This window comes from Mustelus asterias, chromosome 4 (genome assembly GCF_964213995.1).
Source record: "Mustelus asterias chromosome 4, sMusAst1.hap1.1, whole genome shotgun sequence".
Taxonomy (NCBI): domain Eukaryota; kingdom Metazoa; phylum Chordata; class Chondrichthyes; order Carcharhiniformes; family Triakidae; genus Mustelus; species Mustelus asterias.
Genome location: NC_135804.1, coordinates 2,999,499 through 3,023,510, shown reverse-complemented (window position 1 = coordinate 3,023,510; position 24,012 = coordinate 2,999,499). Strand labels below are relative to the sequence as shown.

Here is a 24,012-nt window from a genome sequence, read left to right as displayed (position 1 = left end):
ATTCACTCCTAGATTCATTCAAATCAAAAACAACTTGCCTTTAATGTAGTAAAATGTTCCAAGGCACTTCCAAATGTTGCCAAACAAAACACAAAAGGTGATAAAGGCAGATGACCAAAACCTTTGTCAAGGAGTAAGGAGCATCTCAATGGAGAGGAAAGTAGAAAAGCAGAGCGGTTTAGAAAGAGAATTTCAGAGTTTAGGTTCTACTAAAGGCATGGCCACCAATGGTGACGCAGCACAGTGGCACAGTGGTTAGCACTGATACCTCATAGTGCCAGGGATCTGGGTTTGATTCCCGGCTTCGGTGACTGGCTATGCAGAGTCTGCACATTCTCCCCATGTCTGCATGGGTTTCCTCCCACAGTCCGAAAGACGTGCTGGTTAGGTGCACTGGCCATGCTAAATTCTTCCTCAGTGTACTCGAACAGGCGCCGAAGTGTGGCGACTCAGGGATTTTCACAGTAACTTCATTACAGTGTTAATGTAAGCCTTACTTGTGACACCAATAAATATTTAATTAAAATTGAAGATGCTCAAGAAACAAAATGGGAGACGGGCAGATAACTCAATGGTGGTTACAGAGAGATGGAAGAGTGAGGCCACTGAGTTATTTGAAAACAAATATGAACATTTTAAAAATTATGGTTTTGCTTAACCATCATCTCTACATAACCCCGGTTATGTAAGGAGCAAGAGTAGGACAGTCATGTTCAAAATCCTGAAATCTTTACACACAATTGAAGATTGTGAATTGGAAGAGAACTACCATGTTCTTCTTGTAAACTTCATCTACAACGTTGTCATTGACTAAGTGACCAGTCATTGGCAGAACCAGTGTAGTGCATCCACCATGTAATCCTGTGTCCTATACTCCATAAAGGTTCACATCCCTGTCCACTGTAAAATTATGCAATTATTGGTACAAGTAATACAGAAATGCAATGTATTTACATTTTATCTTCAAACCTCATCCCCAAAAGCCAGAATATTCATAACATCAGACACAGCAAATCTTCAACTTTTATTCCTGCCCAGATTTCAATTTAAATCTTTCACCAATAATCTAGACTTAAATCTCCAGCTCACACTAATTTCCATTCACAGTCAACTGAGCAGCGCTTCTGTGAATGGAATGGAAAAATCTCAGCACTTTGGAACAAAAACATTTTATTTATTAGCCAAGAGCAACAAGTTAGTGACAGGTTTACAACAACCTGATCCAAGCACTTCTGGATGGCATCTGCAAAGTCACTTTTAGAGAAAGAAATTATAGCTCCTAGGAGTTTTATTAGTGGAAATAGCGATTTCTTGCAACATTCATCCTGTGTTAGCCACAAAGTTTAAAGTAGAGCCCCAATCTACATGAACGGTTAAAATTTAATTTATTCAGACTGATTTACAGATTGATCTCCCACTTTGCACTTCAGAGCACATTCACACTGCTGAAAAACATAGTTACAGATTTATTTATTCTCAGGATACGGGTTTCACAGGCAAGGTCAGTATTTATTGCCCATCCCTAACTGCCCCAAGTAATTGTTCTTACTGACTATTTATACTTAGTGGTTTGATGCAACGGAGAACTCTTGCTGCAGGGGAACAGTTAAGAGTCAACCATGTTGATGTGGGATTGAACTCATCTATACTGTAGCTCAAACTAGGCAATGACGGCAGGTTTTCTTCCCTAAAGGGCATTAGGGTTTTTGAACAATGTGACAGCTTTGTGGTCACTTAGTCTAGCGAGCCACTCAGTTGTAACTAGGGATGGTCCCAAAATTTTAGCCTTGCCAGCATTGTTCACATTGTGTGAACTAATATTTAGAAACATGTGATATCACATAGAAAGATCCTTTCACTCCAGCCATGGTTCAGTGGGTAGCGCTCATGCACTATGAGAATAAGAGCTAGGGAGTTCTCCCTGTCAATCCTTCAACCAACATCTAAAAATAATCAAATTATCTGGTCAGCATCAAACCACTTTGAGGGAGCTTGCTGTGCACAAATCAGCCATCACATTTGTGCTTTCACACTGAGATCATTAGAGACACCACTGAAATACAAGTCTTCCTTTTCTGGAAAAGTTATAAAATGGAATTGGAATTCAATAAATCGAGTAATTTGTGGACTGGCACAAGAAAAATAACCATGGAAAACAGTGAGTTGTTCAACTGAAATTCAACTGGTTCACTATCATGGGAAGAGAACCTGCCAACTTCATCCAAACTTGACCATGAGAGTTCAATCTCCCAATGCCTGGTAACTGTGAATAAGCAAGAACTACCAGGGATTGCCATAAAAACGACCATGCAAATGTCATGTGACTATATTAAAGAGAACCAATCTGAGCAACTAAAGTGGTTTTAGCGACAGCCCACTCTCCTGGTGCTTGGCAGAAGTGGATGTTGTGCTGGGAGGATCAAACTAGCCGAGCTGTAACAAGCTACATTAAAAACTGCACCTGTGGAACAATATCTGGGAAGACCAAATTCTAGAGAGAAGGGAAGGATGCAACATGTATTTATATAACTTTTTTAATATTACAAAACTCAAAGGAAAATGGCAGGAAAAGTGCCTAGAAACCACGAAAAGATTAAGGTTGCAGCAAAATTCATCCTATGGTTCATAAACAGCTTAGGAAAATAACATTTAGCCAGCCAGTATTAAGCTCGAGTCCCAAGTAAACCATCTGTTTCTTTATAATTAGAGGATTAGTGTTAATTTCTTATATAATGCACTCATCAACAAGCAAATCATACCAGAAATATCACTCGTCATTAATTTACCTCAAACATGCAAGTCAATGAAGTTCAGTAAATAGCGAAATGGAAATATGTGCAGGGAATGACTTGAACCTCTTGAGGAATAAGAGAATTCTGAATTATTTTTGAAAAAGAAACCAATGTCAAGAGGGTCAATACAACTGGCATTTTTAAAAATGAAGTTTCTGTACCCTATTAGCAAAACATAATTAGAACGGCTTCAACTCTGAAATTAGGAAAGCAAGACATTGAAGGCCTAGAAAACAAATGGAAATTTCCAAATGGAGCCATATGGCCAAGAGGCAGAATAGTTATATTGTACTACTCGCACTGCTCTTCTGTTTTGAATCCGGATCCCTTGCCTACATGCTTACATCAAAGCACATAACCTAGCTCATAACTGGGCACTGATGACAGCACATCAGGAACAGCACCAGATGCACTTGAAAATGAGGTGTCAATCTGGTGAAGCCAAATACTGTACAGTGGAAGCAGCATGCTATATTCAGAGCTAAGCAATTCCACAACCAATGAATCAGATCAAGGTTCTGCAGTCCTGCCATAGCCAGTTAAACTAATCGGAGCGGGGTATGCATGAGCCCAGCCAGAAATGCTGAGTGGATGATCCATTTTGGCCTCCTCTCTAGGTCCCCAGCATCACAACGGCCAGCTTCCAGCCTATTAGATTCACCCTAAGTGACATCAAGAAATGGTTGAATGTGCTGGATACAGGAAAGGCCATTCCCCCTGACAATATCCCAGCTACAATACTGACTGAAGCCTTGTGCTCAAGAACTAGCTGCACCCCTAGCCAAGCTGTTCAGACACAGCGACAGCTATGACATCTAACCAACAAATTGGAAAAATGTCCAGTTATGTCTTGTCCACGAAAAAATGAACAGATCCAATCCAGCCAATTACTGTCAATATCTACCCTCAATCGTCAGCTAAGCGATGGAAGTGGTTGACAGTGCTATTAAACAACGCTTAGCCCTGTCAGGGCCACTCAACTTCAGACCACATTACAGTCTTGGTCAAAAAATAGACAAAAGAGCTGAATTCTAGAGGCGAGGGGAGTGACTGCCCCTGATATCAAGGCTGCATTTGATTGAGTGTCCAACCATCTTCAGTTACGTCATCAACAACCTCCCTCTATTATATGGCTGGAAGTGAAGATATTCATTGATGACCTCACAATGACCAATCCATTTGCATCTTCTCAGATAAAGAAGCAGTCTGTGCCTGCATGCAGCAAGACAACATTCAGTCATGGGTTGATGAGTGGTAAATAACTGCCTCATAACTGTTAGTTAATGGCCATCTTTAACAAGAGAATCTAACTGCCTCTCCTTAACATTCAACAGCATTGCCATCACCGAATCCCCCACCATCAACATCCAGGAGGTTACCATTAACCAGAAACGTAACTGGACGAGCCACTTAAATACTGTGGCTAGATGAGCAGATCTAAAGGCTAAAAAACAAGTGGTGAGTAACTCACCTTCTGACTCCTCAAAGTCTTTCCACAATCTACAAGACAAGTCAGGAGTGTGATAGAATACTCTCCACTTTGCATGGAGAAGCACAGCTTCAACAACACTCAAGTAGCTCAACACCATCCAGGACAAAGCAGCCCAGTTCATTAGCACCCAATCCAAAGAACATAAGAACATAAGAAATAGGAGCAGGAGTAGGCCATCTAGCCCCTCGAGCCTGCCCCGCCATTCAATAAGATCATGGCTGATCTGACGTGGATCAGTACCACTTACCCGCCTGATCCCCATAACCCTTAATTCCCTTACCGATCAGGAATCCATCCATCCGCGCTTTAAACATATTCAGCGAGGTAGCCTCCACCACCTCAGTGGGCAGAGAATTCCAGAGATTCACCACCCTCTGGGAGAAGAAGTTCCTCCTCAACTCTGTCTTAAACCGACCCCCCTTTATTTTGAGGCTGTGTCCTCTCGTTTTAACTTCCTTACTAAGTGGAAAGAATCTCTCCGCCTCCACCCTATCCAGCCCCCGCATTATCTTATAAGTCTCCATAAGATCCCCCCTCATCCTGCTAAACTCCAACGAGTACAAACCCAATCTCCTCAGCCTCTCCTCATAATCCAAACCCCTCATCTCCGGTATCAACCTGGTGAACCTTCTCTGCACTCCCTCCAATGCCAATATATCCTTCCTCATATAAGGGGACCAATACTGCACACAGTATTCCAGCTGCGGCCTCACCAATGCCCTGTACAGGTGCATCAAGACATCCCTGCTTTTATATTCTATCCCCCTCGCAATATAGGCCAACATCCCATTTGCCTTCTTGATCACCTGTTGTACCTGCAGACTGGGCTTTTGCGTCTCCTGCACAAGGACCCCCAGGTCCCTTTGCACGGTAGCATGTTTTAATTTGTTTCCATTGAGATAGTAATCCCATTTGTTATTATTTCCTCCAAAGTGTATAACCTCGCATTTCTCAACGTTATACTCCATTTGCCATATCCTCGCCCACTCACTCAGCCTGTCCAAATCTCTCTGCAGATCTTCTCCGTCCTCCACACGATTCACTTTTCCACTTATCTTTGTGTCGTCTGCAAACTTCGTTACCCTACACTCCGTCCCCTCCTCCAGATCATCTATATAAATGGTAAATAGTTGCGGCCCGAGTACCGATCCCTGCGGCACGCCACTAGTTACCTTCCTCCAACCGGAAAAACACCCATTTATTCCGACTCTTTGCTTCCTGTCGGATAGCCAGTCCCCAATCCACTTTAACACACTACCCCCAACTCCGTGTGCCCTAATCTTCTTCAGCAGCCTTTTATGGGGCACCTTATCAAACGCCTTTTGGAAATCCAAAAACACCGCATCCACCGGTTCTCCTCCATCAACCGCCCTAGTCACATCTTCATAAAAATCCAACATGTTCGTCAAGCACGACTTTCCCCTCATGAATCCATGCTGCGTCTGATTGATCGAACCATTTCTATCCAGATGCCCTGCTATCTCCTCTTTAATAATGGATTCCAGCATTTTCCCTACTACAGACGTTAAGCTGACCGGCCTATAGTTACCCGCCTTTTGTCTCCTTCCTTTTTTAAACAGCGGCGTAACATTAGCCGTTTTCCAATCAACCGGCACTACCCCAGAATGCAACGAGTTTTGATAAATAATCACTAACGCATCCACTATTACCTCTGACATTTCTTTCAATACCCTGGGATGCATTCCATCCGGACCCGGGGACTTGTCCACCTTCAGTCCCATTAGTCTACCCAGCACTGCCTCTCTGGTAACATTAATTGTATTAAGTATTTCTCCTGCTGCCAACCCTCTATCGTTAATATTTGGCAAACTATTTGTGTCCTCCACCGTGAAGACCGACACAAAAAACTTATTTAAAGACTCAGCCATATCCTCATTTCCCACTATTAACTCCCCCCTCTCGTCCTCCAAGGGTCCAACATTCACTCTAGCCACTCTATTCCTTTTTATATATTTATAAAAACTTTTACTATCATTTTTTATATTAATTGCTAGCCTAGCTTCATCGTCTATCCTTCCTTTCTTTATCGCTTTCTTAGTCTCTCTTTGTTGTTTCTTAAATTTTTCCCAATCACTTGTTTCTCCACTATTTTTGGCCACTCTGTACGCAGCTGTTTTTATTTTAATACTCTCCTTTATTTCCTTCGTTATCCTTCTCTTCCTGCACCCACACTTACCTCTGATGACCAAGGATCAATCCCTGGTCCCTCCCTATTTCCCATTTACTCACTGTCCCTTGGCAAATCATCCAAAGACAGTGTTAGCTTTCACATGTACGTTGACAATACTCAACTCTAATACACCACCAACTCCCTCAATTCCTCTAGTCTCCAAATTGTTGGTATGCTTATCTAACATCCAGTACTGGATGAGCAGGAATTGTCTTCAGTTCTCATTGTAAACTCTGTTCGCATACCACTGACTCCATCCCACTTCCTGGCAAAAGTTTGAGGCTGGACCAGACTGTTTGCAACCTTGACGTCATATTCAACTCTGAGATAAGCTTCAAACCACAAATCCTCACCATCATTAAGACCATCTATTTCCACCTCAGTAGCATTGTCTGGCTTTGCCCGTCGCAGCTAACCTGCTGCTGAAATTCTCATTTTCACCTTTGCTACCTCTAGACTTGGCTATTCTAGCATTCTGCTGGTCAGTCTCTCACATTGTACCCTAAATATACTTGAACTCATCTAAAACTCTGCTGCCCACATCTGAACTCTCACCAAACCATCACTTGAGCAGTGCCCATTTTAAATCACTCCACCATTAACACATAAGAACTAGGAGCAGGAGTAGGCAATTAAGCCCCTTGAACCTGCTCCACCATTCAATACAATCATCTCGGTCTCATCTCCAGCTACCTACCCGCTCCCAATAACCCTTCATCCCACTATAAACCTATCTATCTCCTTAAAGGGGGAAACACTCGCCAAACATCTCCCCTGTCAATCCCCTTTAGCATCTTACATAACCTCACTTAGATCTTCTTTCATCCCTTTAAGTTCCAGTGAGTATAGACCTAAACCTCTCAATCTCTCTTCAAAAGAAGTCCTTCATCCCTGGAATCAACCTAGTGAACCTTCTCTGAACTGTCTCCAATGAATTTACATCCTTCCTCAACTAAGGGGACCACAACTGTGCGCAGTACTCCAGATGCAGTCTCACACCAATGCTCTATACAGTTACAACCGCACTTCCCTACCTTTATAGCTATTACATTAGCAATGAATGTCAGAATTCCATTTGCTTTCCTTATTACCTGCCACAGCTGCATTCACAGGGACACCCAGATCCCTCTACACTGAAGCATTTTGAAGTTTCTCTCAAGTTAGATAATAAGTTGCCTTTTATTCTTCCGACCAAAATGGATAACCTCACATTTATCCACATTAAATTCTGTCTGCCAAATTTTGGCCCACTCACCTAACCTATCCACATCCATTTGTAAATTTCTTATTTCCTCATTGCAACTTTCCCACCTATTTTAGTGCCATCTGCAAACTTGGCTCCGGTACCTACTATCTCTGAATCCAAGTCATTAACATAGATTGTAAATATTTGGGGCCTGACGACCGAACCCTGTGGCACCCCACTAGTTACAGCTTGTAACCAGAAAAAGACCAATTTATCCCAATTCTTTGCTTTGTGTTGGTTGGCCAATCCTCTATCCAAGCTAATTATTACCCCAACCCTGTGAGATCTTCTTGTGTATTAATCTTTTTGCGTGACACCTTACCAAATGCTTTCTAGAAGTCCAGATACTCCACATTGACTGAAACCCCCCTCCCCCTCCCCTCTCATTATCCACTTTGTTTGTTTGTTACATCTTCAAAGAAGTCCAGCAAATTAATCAAACGCAACTTACCCATAAAACCGTGCTGACTCTGATGATTGCATTTTGACTTTTCAAATGTCCCCTTCCTATTACCTTAATAATGAATTCAACAGCTTCCCAACGACAACATGTTAAACCAGCTGGTCGATAGTTTCCTACTTTCTGTCTTTCTCTCTTTTTGAACAGAGATGTTACATTAGACTTTTTCCAATCCACGGAATCTTTCCAGAATCCAGGGAATTTTTGAATATTATAACCAAGACCTCCACTATCTCTGCTGCCACAGTCCACGAGGGCCAAAGCTGTCCTCCTGCCTATGTCATCACCATGGTTTAATACCAGAACACTAGTGTGGGATTCAAACTGAATTTGAAATTCAAGTCTGCAATGATCACTCTTCCCTACAGGATCCTTTACTACAAGATCATTAATTAATCCCATCTCATTATACAATACCTAATCCAAAACAGCCTATTCCTATCTTCTATCTTCACTATCTTCAGCTGCCAAGCTCCTAAGGAATTCCCCTCTAAACCTCCATTTCTCTTTCCTTTTTTAAATCTCTTCTTAAAACCTACCTCTTCAACCAAGCTTTTGGTTACCTGCCCTAATATCTCAAGTGGTCAGAGTTAAATTTTGTTTGATAACACCTCTGCGATGCGTGAATATATTAAAGCTGCTGCATTATAGTGTCCTTGTTGAGAAACAAAGTAGGGGTAAGGAACTGAAGTTATGTTAAACCCAGAGACATAGAAAGAGAATCTTTGTACTACAAGATATCAATGCCACCCTGCCACTCACTCTCACTCATTTATTTACTGCTGGTACCACAATCCACGAAGAGCACTGAGCTGCTGAAACATTGTCTGCCATGTCCCCTTCTTGTCAATAAAGCCCTCAAGATATCTTTCCGAGAAGCAAATATGTAAACGTAGGATATTTTTCTTAAAAACCTTTACCAATAAGAATCAGTTAAGCTGGAGCCAATCCCACCCAACCCTAATAAAACTGCACATATCACCTGCCTCGAGGTTGGCACTGCCAATGCTCCCTCTCACCAAGGAACATTGTGGTGGACCACCAGAAAGATGGAATCAGAGAATTAAATGGATGGGTTAAAAAAGTGCACAAATATATTAACAGTATGACTGAAGATAACAAATACTGAAAAGAGAGGGGGCAAACCTTGACCTCCTCTTGGGAAATAAGGAAGGGCAGGTGACAGAAGTGTTCGTGAGGTATCACTTTGGGACCAGTGACCATAATTCTATTGGTTTTAAGATAGCTATGGCGAATGATAGGTCTGGCCCAAAAGTTAAAATTCTAAATTGGGGCAAGGCCAATTTTGATGCTATCAGGCAGGAACTTTCAAAAGTTAATTGGGGGAGTCTGTGGGAAGGCAGAGGGATGTCTGGTAAGTGGCATGCTTTCAAAAGTGTGTTAACCAGGGTTCAGGGTAAACACATTCCTCTTAGAGCGAAGGGCAAGGCTGGCAGAAGTAGGGAACCCTGGATGACTCAGGATATTGAGGCCCTGGTCAAGAAGAAGAGAGAGACACATGACATGCATAGGCAGCTGGGGTCAAGTGAATCCCTTGAAGAGTAGGGGGTGTAGGAGTAGAGTTAAGAGAGAAATCAAGAGGGCTAAAAGGGGACACAAGATTGTTTTGGCAGATAAGGCAAAGGAGCATGCAAAGAGCTTCTACAAATACATAAAGGGCAAAAGAGTAACAAGGGAGAGAGTAGGGCCTCTTAAGGATCAACAAGGTCATCTATGTGCAGGTCCACAAGAGATGGGCGAGATCCTAAATGAATGTTTCTCATCAGCATTTACTGTTGAGAAAAGCATGGATGTTAGGGAACTTGGGGAAATAAATAGTGATGTCTTGAGGAGTGTACATATTACAGAGGAGGTGGTGCTGGAAGTCTTAAAGCGCATCAAGATAGATAAATCCCTGGGACCTGATGAAGTGTATCCCAGGACATTGTGGGAGGCTAGGGAGGAAATTGCGGGTCCCCTAGCCGAGATATTTGAATCATCGATAGTCACGGGTGAGGTGCCTGAAGATTGGAGTGTGGCAAATATTGTGCCTTTGTTTAAAAAGTGCTGCAGGGAAAAGCCTGGGAACTACAGGCCAGTGAATCTCACATCTGTCGTGGATAAATTGTTGGAAGGTATTTTGAGAGACAGGATCTACAGGCATTTAGAGACACAAGGACTGATTAGGGACAGTCAGCATGCCTTTGAGAGTGAAAAATCATCTCTCACAAATTTGACTGAGTTTTTTGAAGGGGTAACCAAGAATGTAGATGAGGGCAGTGCAGTTGATGTTGTCTACGTGGACTTTAGCAAGGCCTTTGACAAGGTACCGCATGGTAGGTTGTTGCATAAAGTTAAGTCTCACGGGATCCAGGGTGAGGTATCTAAATGGATACAAAATTGGGTTCTTCACAGAAGCCAGAGGGTGGTTGTAGAGGGTTGTTTTTCAAACTGGAGCCCTGTGAACAGGGGCCAGTACTGGGTCCACTGTTATTTGTCATTTATATTAATGATTTGGATGAGAATATAGGAGATATGGTTAGTAAGTTTACAGATGACACTAGGATTGGTGGCATAGTGGACAGTGAAGAAAGTTATCTCCAATTGCAACGGGATCTTGATCAATTGGGCCAGTGGGCTGACGAATGGCAGATGGAGTTTAATTTAGACAAATGCGAGGTGATGCATTTTGGTAGTTTGAACCAGGGCAGGACTTACTCAGTTAATGGTAGGGTGTTGGGGAGAGTTACAGAACAAAGAGATCTAGGGGTACATGTTCATAGCTCCTTGAAAGTGGAGTCACAAGTGGACAGAGTGGTGAAGAAGGCATTCGGCATGCTTGGTTTCATCGGTCAGAACATTGAATATGGGAGTTGGGACATTTTGTTGAAGTTGTACAAGACATTAGTAAGGCCACACTTGGAATACTGTGTGCAATTCTGGTCACCCTATTATAGGAAGAATATTATTAAACTAGAAAGAGTGCAGAAAAGATTTACTAGGATGCTACCGGGACTTGATGGATTGAGTTATAAGGAGAGGCTGAATAGACTGGGGCTTTTATCTCTGGAGCATAGGAGGCTGAGGGGTGATCTTAAAGAGGCCTTTAAAATAGTGAGAGGCATAGATCAGCTAGATTGTCAATATCTTTTCCCAAAAGTAGGGGAGTCTAAAACTAGAGGGCATAGGTTTAAGGTGAGCGGGGAGACATACAAAAGTGTTCACAGGGGCAATTTTTTCACACAGAGGGTGGTGAGTGTTTGGAACAAGCTGCCAGAGGTAGTAGTAGAGGTGGGTACAATTTTGTCTTTTAAAAAGCATTTAGATAGTTACATGGGTACAATGGGTATAGAGGGATATGAACCAAATGCGGGCAATTGGGGTTAGCTTAGGGTTTTTTTAAAAGAAAAAAGGCAGTATGGACAAGTTGGACCGAAGGGCCTGTTTCCATGCTGTAAACCTCTATGACCTCTGAACCAGATGGCTAGCCCACTGATGAAAAACAGAATCTCAGAATAGTTACTGAACAAAAGGCTATTCAGCCTGTCAAACTTCTGTCAGCTCTCTACAAGAGCAATTTAGGTTATCCCATTCCCTTTGTCCCTTCCCTGAAGGCCTACGTTTTATTTTTTGCTAGGTGTTTATCTAATTTATCTTCAACCTGAAACGGTAAGCTGTCTTTTCTCCTTCAAGTGCTGACTGATTTGCCATCTATTCCAGCATTTTCCATTACATTTTCCAGATTTCCAGCATATGTAGTCTTCTTTTTAATAAGCACAAGCTGTTTCAGAAGAAGAGATTGCCTTGGTGTCCAATGTTAATCAACCAACACCCCGAAGACAAATTACCTGATCATGATCACACTGCGTTTGTGGGAGCTTGCTGAGCGTAAAATGACTGCCACACTTCCTACATTATAATAGTAACTACACTACAAAACTACTTCAGGGAGTTGCATACACTTTAGGAATGATATCAGGCCAAAAGAAAGGGTACAAAAGAGATTTATTAGAATGACATCAGGGATGAGGGACATCAATTATGTTAAGAAACTAGGGTTATTGATTGAGCAGAGAAGGTTTGGAGAGTTAACAGAGGCATTGCAAAGTCATAAACAGATCTGACAGATTAAATAAGGAGAAACTGTTTCTAGTGGCAGAAGGATCTGTAACAAGGAGAGACAGATTTAAGTTAATTGCAACATTGTGAAGCTTATTTACATAGCGAGTTGTTGTGATCTAATGTGCTGCCTGAAAGGGGGGCAGAAACAGATTCAACAATAATTTTCAAAAGTGAATGAGATAAATACCTGCAGGGGGCAAATTGTCCCCAAGGAGTTACAACCTTGGCTGATTTCTTTTTCCACACAGTGATCAAGAGAAGTCGAAACAAAAAGTGTAACCACCATCCAACAATTCAAAGAACAGACCAAAGACTGTAACCGAGATCTCGTGGTCTACACAACTCAATTTCGTACCACAAGATCCTAAGTTGGAAACCACAATTACAAAACCAACCACCAAGTCAAGTCAACCTGCAATTACACTTTTGTATCCTCCCCCCTTTCAAAAAGAGACACATATTCAATTCCCAAATAGGACAGCATGCTTCCTGTAGGGGTTTGATTGGGGGGGCGGGGGGGCGAGGGAGAGTGAGAGAGAGAGAAGAATAATTTATTGCAGTCTCTTCCAAGATCTATGCTGCTTATAATCCTGCTGATTCACCAAGATGAATTTATGTTGGATAGTGGAGCTAGAACATTTCATGTTAGCCCAAACTGAAAAGTGTTTAGGCTACAGAAACAGCTCACTAAACACCCGGAATCCTTTCCTGCATGCTGCACAAATGGCTTCATGGATGAGAAAAATGAGGGAGCCTGCAAAGGAGTTTGCTAACTGCCAGAGTGCTCACCTCAGCCTGCCTTTCATCTGGTTTCTTGTTCTCTAGAACAGAAAGAGAAGCAGAGGGAAATTCACAACTGCTCAGCACTGGAACCCACTCAACGGGTTGGGAAAACATCAACAAAACCTTCGCTTCTATAACATCCTTCACAACCACAGGACGCCACAGGCCAGGACAGTGGCGAGAATTCCCTTGTTCTTCTTTAAACCATTGCCATTGGATCGTCTACAATTAGGGTACACCGAGCTTCTATTTAACATTTTATTGAAAAGCTGCACCTTCGACAATGCAGCACTCTCCTCGGAATGGCAATCCAGATTATGGACTCAAGATTCTGGAGTGGGGCTTCAACCCACTTCTGAATCAGAAGCGAGTGTGATACCTACTGAGATGCAGAATGCAATTTCCTGAAAAGTACAATAGATAAAGTCACAAAAAGGCTAAGAAAGTTTGGAGTTTTACAGACAGGAGAGTGATCAGCAGAACAACATAATAATGATGAATGTATACAAAACATTGGTTAGGTCCCAGTGAGAGAACTGTGTGTAGTTTCATGCATTCCATTATGTGTTTTAAGCTCAAAGACCTGACGAGTTCTCCCTTGACACAAAAACAGAAAATGCTGGAAAATTTCAGCAGGTCTGACAGCATCTGTGGAGACAGAACAGAGAGAAGAGAGTCATCTCTCTCCACAGATGCTGTCAAACACCTGCTGAGATTTTCCAGCATTTTGTCTTTTTGTTTCAGATGCACACAGTATTTTGCTTTTATCTTAGAGTTCTCCCTAGAGTTCTGGCTAATATTTATCTCTCAAACCTCACTAGAGGCACAGATTGTGTCCAATTATGTGAGGTATACACTTCAACGTTTGTAAGGTATTTTGGGCATGGAGAAATATGATATATAAATGCAATTATGGCTTTATTAGTATGAGTGATTTCATGGAGGTAATTAAGATTGTGAGACAGAGACTGGAGTGATCAAGAACTCTAGAACAACCAAACATTAATATGAGATTTAGGACCCAATAGGAGAAAGCATTTTAAGGATAAATAGACAGATAGTGGTCAAATAATAGGGAATTAAAGGATGTAACAACAGGCAGGCGCATGGGATGATAATTACTACCCATGTGGAGGTTAACGGCTAAGGTATGTTTGAGTCAGATGGCTGGTTTCTCTGCAATAATTCCATGATCAGACAGCATAGGTCCAACTAAAATACACTACATAAAAACAGAGATTTGCCGTCCAAATCTTTCTTTCCCTTCTTCGAGCAAATTCCCCCAATCCCCTCTCCTAGTGTGCTGACCAACATCTATCCATCAATAGCCACCACTAGACATTGTCCAGGAATTTATCTTACTGCAGTTTGTGGGACATTCCTTCATTTAAACTGGGTGCCAAATTGTTGTGGGAAATTCTTTCAGGTGGCCTGATTAATTTAAAGACTAAATCTTTTCATTAAACATTTCATTTCACAAAGGCAAAAAAAAGTTTATTCAGTCCAATGAAATTCTTCAATTAAACTAGTTTTATCAAAACATTGAAATGATAGAATCAAAAACATTACAAATTAACAATATTCAAACAAATATACAATTATGACAAGACAAAGCTCATTTTGGCCAAAACGGGAGATCAATGGTTCCACCTACACAGCGAATGAGCTTTCACAAAGATCTCCGATTTCATGCCAAAGAGCAGAATTGGTTATAGTTTTCGTTATCAGATTAATCAGCCCAGCACTTAATTAAAAGCAATTTCATTCGTTCACTGTTCTGTCGATCTAACAATGGTGTGCCCTTCAATCAATCATATTTTGACACCTTCAACTATTGATCTGTCACTCATCTGTCCATTTTATGGAAGTTCTCTCTCAAAAATGGCTTATGATTCAGCATTTCTCTAACCAATTTAAACTGGTTCTATTGAAGGCATCTTTATCTATTGGACTTATTTTCCCGGCTTAGATATGCATTGGTAATTTACTTTGTTGCATTATTTGTGCCTGACTTGTGCTGGTATCTTTCATGAAAACATCTTTCATTTTACTGGCATGTTACACATTCATTTCTGAGAGACATTATGAAGATGTTACTTAAATATTTTGTATTATTCTCAAACCACATATTAAAACATTAGCTGCTAATTATCCTCATGTTGGGTATTTAGAATTAATCAGAATTCTCAACTACACAGATTCACCTACATAACTCGTAACTATGCTTCAAATATTAATTCATTGGCTATGAATAATTTTCAGATGTCCTGGAGGATATGAAGGGTGCCATACAAACACACAAGATGAGCAGGAAAAGGTCTATCATGCCTGCTCCACACTAGGATGGTTAAACATTTCTTCCCCCACCCTGGTCCTTAGCCATCAAGATAACAGAGAAACACCCAGAGCCAGGAGAAAAACTCAACTTCATTAATCCCCGGGGGAAATCAAAATAAGACCAGTGTATTGACAAAAGGCCCATCCGTTATGTTGCATAAGCAGCTGCAACATCAGCCAGAGACAGCCAGTGAAGACCATCTGATAGCAGACATTCCCTTAGCCAACCTCAACAACACCAGCACATTCCAAGGGTGCACTATCTTTAGTCGTGAAAGTACACATGCGTCATATTTATCCGAGAGACAGGTAACTAGAGACTAGCAAACCCTGACTGAACCAGTCTTTTCCAAAGATCCTTCAAAAACATTGTGCCACAAGTTACTTTAAAATACCGCCCTCCTATCCTGAAGATGTTGGGTCATGCCGGGTGGACTGGGGAGGTTTACTGTGGGAAGAAAGATGAAGGCCTTTGACAGCGTTTAAGCCAAATGCTCACTTTGTGAAAAGGTTCACAAACCAGGGCACAGGTTAAAGATTAGGATTTGATTTGATTTATTATTGTCACATGTATTAACATAGTGAAAAGTATTGTTTCCTGCGTGCTATACAAAGCATACCGTTCATAGAGAAAGAAACGAGAGAGTGCAGAATGTAGTATTACAGTCATAGCTAGGGTGAAGAGAAAGATCAACTTAATGCAAAGTAAGTCCATTCAAAAGTCTGATCGCAGCAGGAAAGAAGCTGTTCTTCAGTCGTTGGTACGTGACCTCAGACTTTTATATTGTTTTCCCGACGGAAGAAGGTGGAAGAGAGAATATCCGGGGTACGTGGGGTCCTTAATTATGCTGGCTGCTTTGCCAAGACAGCAGGAAGTGTAGACAGAGTCAATGGATGGGAGGCTGGTTTGCATGATGGATTGGGCTACATTCATGACCTTTTGTAGTTTATTGCGGCCTTGGGCAGAGCAGGAGCCATAGCAAGCTGTGATACAACCAGAAAGAATGCTTTCTATGGTGCATCTGTAAAAGTTGGTGAGAGTCGTAGCTGACATGCCAAATTTCCTTAGTCTTCTGAGAAAGTAGAGCTGTTGGTGGGCTTCCTTAACTATAGTGTCAGCATGGGGGGACCAGGACAGGTTGTTGGTGATCTGGACACCTAAAAACTTGAAGCTCTCGACCCTTTCTACTTCGTCCCCGTTGTTGTAGACAGGGGCATGTTCTCCTTTCGAATATTAGAAGCAAGAGGGAAGTCAGTTGAAATATGTACATTTGTAGAAATGTACAATATTAGTTACCAGGAAAGGCCTTTGAAGCTACAAAGTATTGAATGTCAGGGAGTACTTTTATGTATTTCTTGGGAGAAAAGTGGATGAGAGATGTGGGGAGATTATAGGGTTGCGAGGTGTAGCAAGATGGTAGACAGTTATAATTAAAGTATACAGTAAGACAGCATTCGTCAGAAGGGATGGGTTTGTTGAGACCAATGTGCTCGTCCTGTTCATAAAAATCATTGAGAGACTGATACCAAAATGTAACACTTATACAGTAAGCAGTGGGCACACATATATATTCTTCTTCATTGAAGTACTCATCAAAACAGCACAATGTTAATGTTTCAGCTGCCTTGCAATACTGAACTCAAATAGCCTTTCAATGAAGAATCAATCATTCAAATTCATAAATCACTAGCTACTAAAACCCTACTTGTCAGAGATATATAAAAGATTAAGCAATTCACATTAAAAGCACTTCAGCTTGGAGTGTGCTTATTTACCTGGGCACTTGACAGAGAACTGGTTTACACATGCGCATTCACTAAAAACTATCCCCATTGCATAATTTCAACTGACCCCCTGCAATTCACTTCAGGGTCATTATACCCTGATAATAGAATGCCCATCTCAGATTCATGTTATAGGAACGTAGGAGATAGGAATCGGTCATTCAGCTATCAAGCCTGCTCCGCCATTCAAACAGATCATGGCTAATCATCCATCTCTTACATCATTTTCCCACTATCCCCATATCCTTTGATGTCGTTAATATGCAGAAATCTATGAATTTCTGTCTTGAACAAGCTCAATGATTGTATTTCCACAGCCTCTGGGGCAGTGAATTCCAAAGATTCACCATCCTCTTGAGTGAAGAAATTGCCTCATCTGAGTCTTTAATGGCCTGCCCCTTATTCTGAGACTGTGTCCCCTGGTTCTAGACACACCAGCCAGGGAAAACACACTACCCATATCTACCCCGCCACACCCTGGGAGAATTCTGTAAGTTTCAGTGAGATCGCCTCTCATTCTTCAAAACTCTACAGGTCCAGTTTCCTCAATCTCTCCCCTTAGGACAGCCCTTCTATCCCGGGGTTCAAGTCTAGTAATCCTCCATTGCACTCCCTCTATGGCAAGGATATCCTTCCTTAGATAAAGGGGATCAAAACTGTGCACAATACTCCAGGTATGGTTTCACCAAGGCTCTATGCAATTGCAGCAAGCCATCTTTACTCTGGCACTCAAATCTCCTTGTGCTGAAGGTCTTCCTAATTGCTTTAATTACCTTTATCAGTTAGGATCAAGTGCCCAGGTAAAGATGAATACTCACAGCTGAAGTGCTTTCAATGTGAATTGCTTAGCTACTGGCATCTCCCACAAATCGAATTTTGCAACTCCCAACTTACAAATCTGAATGAATGCTTCTTAAAGGATTGTTCAAGGCAACAGAAATACAAAGTGTGTTGTTTCAGTGCACATGTCATCCAGAAAGAATATTGTTATTGTTAGAAAGAGCACTTTATGGATAAAGCATCAAACTCACCACACCCTAGCCCTGGCCCTAAACTCATAAAATGAGCTATCGAAATGCAAGTCTTTCAAGTTTTTCCATTTTACTGTCTGGTCTAACACAGGAAGATTGAACCCTTGGGACAGGATATTAGAAAGATAGAGCTGCCAGCACAACTGTATCCCAACGCAAGCTCGCAATGCTTGGAGACACGACTGGGAAAAGAGAAGAAAAACAGAAAAAGGTGAATATAGCATACAGGGACAGGTAAATTTTACTGAATCAAGTGTACAATTGAATCGACACTGAATAAACACAATTAGGTATAGTAGCTACTGACAGGGTTTTTGAAAACTCAGAGGAGCCCTTAATTGTTGGAAATTTTGGATATCCTTGTTCAAATTAGTATGAGAGCTTTCAAATTCACCTAACAACTTTTACTAGCTAAGAAACAAATTAATAATTTCAGTGCAAAAATCCTCTTAGTGCAGACATGACAATAATCCAGGTGAATCGCCAACAAGATAAAATGGTAAGGTACAGCACGGGAGGCAGGAGGTTGATGCACAAACAAGGAGGAATTGCTAGTGGAGGGATAACTACACTGACAAGCCTGTCCTTCTGTGAAGCTTCCAGATAACAGGTCAAAGTAATAATCCAAGATTGATCTCAAGCGAGTCTCGCTGCTCACACTCAGCCGAGAAAGGCATTTATGCTGCAAAGGAGCAGGAGGGGGAAAGAGAGAAAGAGTGCAGGTTGTGGGAGGAAGAGGAATTGTTGGAAGAAGGTTCTGAGAAAGTTTGACAATTCAGCCACCAACGTGTAGGCACCAGTGAAATGGCATTCAAAGCCAAAAGCACTTTCCGCAACATAAATTCTGGCTTGAAATTTCAAGATCTCTGTGCACCAATCCCTCAAAACTCAGGAAAAGAAATCCTTCCTGAATCAGCCTGCTGTAATCTCCATTCCAGATGATAAATTAACACTGTGCAGTGAAAGGCCACAGAGCCCCCCCCTCACAGTGCATCTGCAATACTAGCCACAAGAGGATTATTTCCTCACCGGGGGATAGATAATGTGATGAAAGTTTTACAAGGAACACAATAAGATTCCCCAAGAGTATAGTGGTATAATGCACTGCATGCTATGATGTTAAGTCATTCAGACAGAGAAAATCCCAGGTTAGATTGCTAGTCGGTGCGGAGTTCATTCAGCTGGGTAGTGGTTACAATTAGACTTCGTATTCCAGTCAGTCTAGTGAGGGAGAAGTGAAGCCAGCCAAGGTTCTGCTGTTGTTCAGTGATCCTCGTATTCCTCCAACAAAACTTGCATTTATATAGTAACTTTAATATATTCATGTCCCTGCCGATGCAATGCAGCTGCACAGGATGACCACTGATACCCGTCAATGCATGCACAGAAAACCAATGACACCATTTGCAGAAGTGTGTGTGCAGATCTTATTTGGATCCTGAAACCATTCACTCAGAACCTCTTCCCCCTTAATCCGGACCAGCACGTTTAAGCGCAAGTCTTTCTTTCAATATTGTGGCAGTTTAGTTACGAAGGCCATCTACATTCATTTTTGCAATTCCGCCCAGTTATCTCGAAGTTTCACAGGGCAGCACAGTGGGGCAAATAGGGGATTTTCTTAGTAACTTCATTGCAGTGTTAATGTAAGCCTACTTGCGACACTAATAAATTTAAACTTTATTAGAAGCAGCACCAGAGCTGTAAACGCAGTAAATGGAGGTTGCAATCCAAAAGTTACCAGGTGGATCAGAAATCTCCTCTCCCTCCCCATCCCAATCCCCCGCTCCATTTCTCCCCTTCCCCCCCATGCAGGAAACCCACGCAAACATGAGGAGAACGTGCAAACTCCACATAGACAGTCACCCAAGCCAGGAATGGAACCCGGGTCCCTGACGCTGAGGTAGCAGTGCTAACCACTATGCCACCGTGCTATTGCTAGAGCTGGTTAAAGGTAGCAGTCTACAAACAGCTCTCTCTCTACAAAATCTCCCTGGAAGCTCCAAAGCTGTTAACAAAGGTTAAAGCAAGTATGCCTGGATTTGCTAACTATCTTTAAAGAGGGGTTTAAGTCTATAAGAAAAATATTGTTTAATTAGATCTGAATAGTAAGTAATAAGTTGTAAGTTAAAGGGTTTGTTTCTTTCCATGTTTAAACATTGTTCAGTGCTTAAGAGTTAGAATCATACAGTGCAGAAGAGGCTCTTTGGCCCATCAAGTCTGCACTAACACGTGAGAAACATCTGAACTCCCCCAACTAATCCCATTTACCAGCACTTGGCCCATAGCCTTGAATGTTATGATGTGCGAAGTGCTCTTCAGGTGCTTTTTAAAGGATGTGAGGCAACCCGCCTCCACCACCCTCCCAGGCAGCAGTTAAAACTGCTTCATTTTGTCAGAGGTATATTTAAACTGTTATAAATAAAGTTTCTTTTGATAAAAGGATCCCTAGTTTGTCAGTGGAATCACTCCCGAGGCAAAGCATCCTTTCCTCATATTTAAGCCAAAAAAGAAAATAATTGTTGGTGTCATTGCCTACAAGGCCAGCATTTGGTGCTCATCCCTAACTGCTTGCTCGGTAATTGCAAAGGGCATTGAAGAATCAACACATTGCTATGGGTCTGGATTCACATATAGGCCAGACTGGGTGAGGCAGATTTCCTTCCAAGAACATTGGTAAACCAGGTAGGTTTGTACAGCAATTGATATAAAAACATAGAAGATAGGAGCAGGAGGAGGACATTTGGCCCTTCGAGCCTGCTCTGCCATTCATCACAATCATGGCTGATCATCCAACTCAATAGCCTAATCCTGCTTTCTCCACATAACCTTTGATCCCATTCGCCCCAAGTGCTACATATAGCCGCCTCTTGAATACATTCAATGTTTTAGCATCAACTACTTCCTGTGGTAATGAATTCCACAGGCTCACCACTCTTTGGGTGAAGAAATGTCTGCTCATTTCCGTCCTAAATGGTCTACCCTGAATCGAGGAGGTTACCAGGAAAGTGGATGAAGGGAAGGCAGTGGATGTTGTCTACATGGACTTCAGTAAGGCCTTTGACAAGGTCCCGCATGGGAGGATAGTCAGGAAGGTTCAGTCGCTAGGTATACATGGAGAGGTAGTAAATTGGATTAGACATTGGCTCAATGGAAGAAGCCAGAGAGTGGTAGTGGAGGATTGCTTATCTGAGTGGAGGCCTGTGACTAGTGGTGTGCCACAGGAATCAGTGCTGGGTCCATTGTTGTTTGTCATCTATATCATTGATCTGGATGATAATGTGGTAAATTAGATCAGTAAATTTGCTGATGATACAAAGATTGGGGGTGTAGTGGACAGTGAGGAAGGTTTTCAAAGCTTGCAGAGGGATTTGGACCAGCTAGAAAAATGGGCTGAAAAATGGCAGATGGAGTTTAATGCAGACAAGTGAGAGGTATTGCACTTTGGAAGGACAAACCAAGGTAGAACATACAAGGTAAATGGTAGGACACTGAAGAGTGCAGTAGAACAGAGGGATCTGGGAATACAGATACATAATTCCCTAAAAGTGGCGTCACAGGTAGATAGGGTCGTAAAGAGTGCTTTTGGTACATTGGCCTTTATAAATCAAAGTATTAAGTATAGGAGTTGTAATGTTATGGTGAGGTTGTATAAGACATTGGTGAGGCCGAATTTAGAGTATTGTGTGCAGTTTTGGTCACCTAATTACAGGAAAGATATTAATAAGGTTGAAAGAGTGCAGAGAAGGTTTATAAGGATGTTGCCAGGACTTGAGAAACTGAGTTACAGAGAAAGGTCGAATAGGTTAGGACTTTATTCCCTGGAGCGCAGAAGAATGAGGGGAGATTTGATAGAGGTGTATAAAATTATGATGGGCATAGATAGAGTGAATGCAAGCAGGCTTTTTCCACTGAGGCTAGGGGAGAAAATAACTAGAGGACATGGGTTAAGGGTGAGGGGGGAAAAGTTTAAAGGGAATATTAGGGAGGGGCTTCTTCACACAGAGAGTGGTGGGAGTGTGGAATGAGCTGCCAGATGAAGTGTTGAATGCGAGCTCACTTTTAACATTTAAGAAAAACTTGGACAGGTACATGGATGAGAGGGGTGTGGAGGGATATGGTCCAGGTGCAGGTCAGTGGGACAAGGCAGAAAAATGGTTCGGCACAGCCAAGAAGGGCCAAAAGGCCTGTTTCTGTGCTGTAATGTTCTATGGTTCTATGGAATCCTCAGACTGTGACCCCTGGTTCTGGACTCCCCCACCATCGGGAACATCCTCCCTGCATCTACCCTGTCAAGTTCAGTTAGAATTTTATAAATTTCTATGAGATCCCTCCCCTCTTTCGTCTGAACTCCAGAGAAACCAATCCTAACCTAGTCAATCTCTCCTTATACATCAGTCCCGCCATCCCCAGAATCAGCCTGGTAAACCTTCGCTGCCCTCCCTCGAGAGCAAGAACATCCTTCCTCAGAAAAGGAGACCAAAACTGTAGACAATATTCTAGGTGTGGCCTCACCAAGGCCCTGCATAATTGCAACAACACATCCCTGCTCCTGTACTCGAAACCTCTCGCAATGAAGGTCAACATACTATTTGCCTTCTTTACCGCCTGCTGCACCTGCATGCTTACCTTCAGTGACTGGTGCACAAGGACACCCAGGTCCCACTGCACACTCCCCTCTCCCAATTTACAGCCATTCAGGTAGTAATCTGCCGCCTTGTTTTTGCTTCCAAAGTGAATAACCTCACATTTATCCAAATTATACTGCCTCTGCCATTGATTTGCCCACTCACCCAACCTGTCCAGATCATTCTGAAGGATCTCTGCATCCTCGTCACAGTTCACCCTTCCACCCAACTTGGTTTCATCTGCAAACTTTGAGATGTTACATTTTGTTCCCTCATCCAAATCATTAATATATATTGTGAATAACTGGGGTCCCAGCACCGGTCCCTGTGGCACCCCACTAGTTACTGCCTGCCAATTTGTAAAGGACCCATTAATTCCTACTCTTTGTTTCCTCTCTGCCAACCAGTTTTCAATCCATCTCAATACACTTCCCCCAATCCCATGCACTTTAATCTTGCACGATAATCTCTTATGCGGGATTTTGTCAAATGTTTTCTGAAAGTCCACATATATCAAATCGACTGGTTCCCCCTTGTCAACTCTACTAGTTACATCTTCAAAGAATCCCAACAGATTTGTCAAGCATGATGTCCCCTTCATTAATCCATGCTGACTCTGTCGGATCCTGTCACTGCTTTCTAAATGCTCCGCTATAAAGTACTTGACAATGGATTCGAGAAATTTCCCCACTCCCAATGTTAAGCTTACTGGTCCCTGTTTTCTCTCTACCTTCCTTTTTGAATATTAGAGTGACATTAGCTACCCTCCAATCTGCAGGGATTGTTCCAGAGTCTATAGAATCCTTGAAGATGATCACCAATGGATCCACTATTTCTAGAGTCACTTCCTTAAGTACTCTGGGATGTAAATTATCAGACCCCGGGGATTTATCCACCTGCAATCCCATCAATTTTCCCAGCACCATTTCTCTACTAATATTGATCTCCCTCAGTTCTTCCCTCTCACTAACTCTTGCATTCTCCAATCTTTCTGGTATCTGATTTGTTTCCTGATTTGAAGACAAAACCACAGTATGTATTCAGTTGCTCAGCCATTTCTTTGTCCCCTATTATACATTCCCCCGTTTCTGCCGGTAGGGGACCTACATTTGTCTTCACCAACCTCTTTCTCTTCACATATCTATAGG

General features: G+C 42.1%; 1 protein-coding gene across 5 annotated transcripts in view; it reads right to left on the bottom strand.

The window, feature by feature from the left end:
* garre1 (granule associated Rac and RHOG effector 1) overlaps nucleotides 1-24,012 on the bottom strand; it is a 202,900-nt gene that overhangs the window by 135,817 nt on the left and 43,071 nt on the right. The gene's annotated exons all lie outside the window — the stretch shown is intronic.